The 2,041-nt window shown below is 33.9% G+C and overlaps 1 protein-coding gene across 1 annotated transcript in view; it reads right to left on the bottom strand.

Moving 5' to 3' along the window:
• The window catches only part of SPPL3 (signal peptide peptidase like 3), a 138,582-nt gene that overhangs the window by 24,962 nt on the left and 111,579 nt on the right, over positions 1 to 2,041 (bottom strand). The window lies entirely within an intron of this gene.

Below are 2,041 nucleotides of genomic sequence, written 5' to 3' on the forward strand. Positions count from 1 at the left end.
ATCCTCCCACCTCAGCCTTCCACAGTGCTAGGATTACAGGCATGAGCCACTGCCCCCAGCCTAACAGTGACTTCTGAGTCAAGACCTGAAGGAGGTAGTAACTGTCAGTTTGGGCTACTAAACATAGTATCTCACTTTAATTTAAGATTCTTTAAATATTGAACAATTTTGTATACATGAGCTTGCCCATTTCTTTTTTTTGTGAACTACCTGTTCAAATCCTTAGCTCATTTTCTACTGGCGTAGTCCTGTAAAGAATGGGTTTGTGTGTGCACAAGAGCTTTTTGCTATGATGTTCTATACCTGCACTGACAAATGTGGTATTCGTTAGCCAAATGATCACTGAAATGTGGCCACTGTGACAGAGCAACTACATTTGAAATTTTATTTAATTTTAATTGAAGTAATCTGAGAGCTAAAACTATAAAACTCTTAGATGAAAACATGGCAAATTTTTGTGACCTTGGATTTGGAGTGGATTCTTAGTTACAGTGCCAAAAACACAAGCAAAAAAATTGATAAACTTTATCAAAGTTAAAAATTCCTGTGCTTCAAAGAACACTATCAAAAAAGTGAAAAGACAACCGACAGAATAGGAGAAAATATTTGCAAATCATATATCCAGTAAGAGTCCTGTACCTAGAACATATAAGGAACTCTTACAATTCAGTAATAAAAAAGACAAATAATCCGATTTAAAAATGGACGAAGGATCTGAATAGACATCTCTTCAAAGAAGATATACAAATGGTCAATGAGCACAAGAAAAGATGTTCAACGTCATTAGCTATCAGGGAAATACAAATCAAAACCACGATGAGAGACCACTTCATACCCAATAGGACGGCTACAATCAGAAAGTCAAATAATAACCAAGTGTTGGCAAGGATGTAAAACTGGAACCTTCATACACTACTCCTGGGCATGTAAATTGGTGCAGCCACTTTGGAAAACAGAATCCAACCATGCTGACACCCTGACCTCAGACTTCCTGCCTCTAAAACTTGGAGAAAATAAATTTCTGTTGTTTAAGCCACCCAGTATATTTTGTTATGGCAGCCTGAGCTAATAGAGATCACAGATCATACTTTACATGCCTTGAATCCTTTTAAATCTATTGTGTCTTGTTTTATGTCCCCAAATATGGTCTATGTGAGTAAATACGCCACATACATTTGATAAAAATGCGTGTTCTGCTGTTGGATGCAGTGTTCTATAAATGTCAATTAGGTCAAACTGATTCAGAATATTGTTCAAATCTACTATATTCTTGCTGGTTTTCTGCCTGCTTGGTCTATCAATTATTCAGAAAGGGTTACTAAAATCTTTAGTTATATTTGTGGATTTATTTCTCTTTGAAGTTCTGTCAGTTTTTGCTTCATGTATTTTGAAGATCTTTGATTAGATGCATAAAAATTTAGGACTGTTATGTCTTCTTGCTTAATTGACTCCTTTAACATTATGAAAAACTTTGTAATAATATTTTCTGCTCTAAAATCTACATTGTTTTATATTAAGCCACTCCACCTTTCTGTTGATGAGTATAAGCAACATAAGTCTTTTCCTAAACTTTTAGTTTAACCATTTTTAGCTTTATCTTTACAGTGTACTTCTTGTAAGCAGCATATAATTAGGTCTTGCTTTTTTATTCAATCTGACAATTGCTGTCTTTTAATTGTATTTAATGTGATTATTGATATGATTAGGTTTGAGGGTATCACCTTGCTATTTGTTCTCTACTTGTCCTTTTTTGTTCCTGTTCCCCTTGCCTTCTTTTGGATTAATACAGTATTTTTTATGAGTCAATTTTATCTCTTTTGTTGTCTTATTAGCTATAACTCTTTGTTCTTTTATTGTAGTGGCTGCTGTAGGGTTTATAGTATACATCTGTAACACAGTCTACCTTGCAGATATATTATACCATTCGTGTATAATACAAAAACCTTAAAATAGTTTACATTTATTTTCCCTCTCACCCTTTGTGCTATTGTTGCCATACATTTTACTTTTATGTTATAAGTCCCATACTATATTCCTATTT

Source organism: Propithecus coquereli, unplaced genomic scaffold (genome assembly GCF_000956105.1).
Source record: "Propithecus coquereli isolate 6110/MARCELLA unplaced genomic scaffold, Pcoq_1.0 Scaffold314, whole genome shotgun sequence".
NCBI classification, from domain to species: domain Eukaryota; kingdom Metazoa; phylum Chordata; class Mammalia; order Primates; family Indriidae; genus Propithecus; species Propithecus coquereli.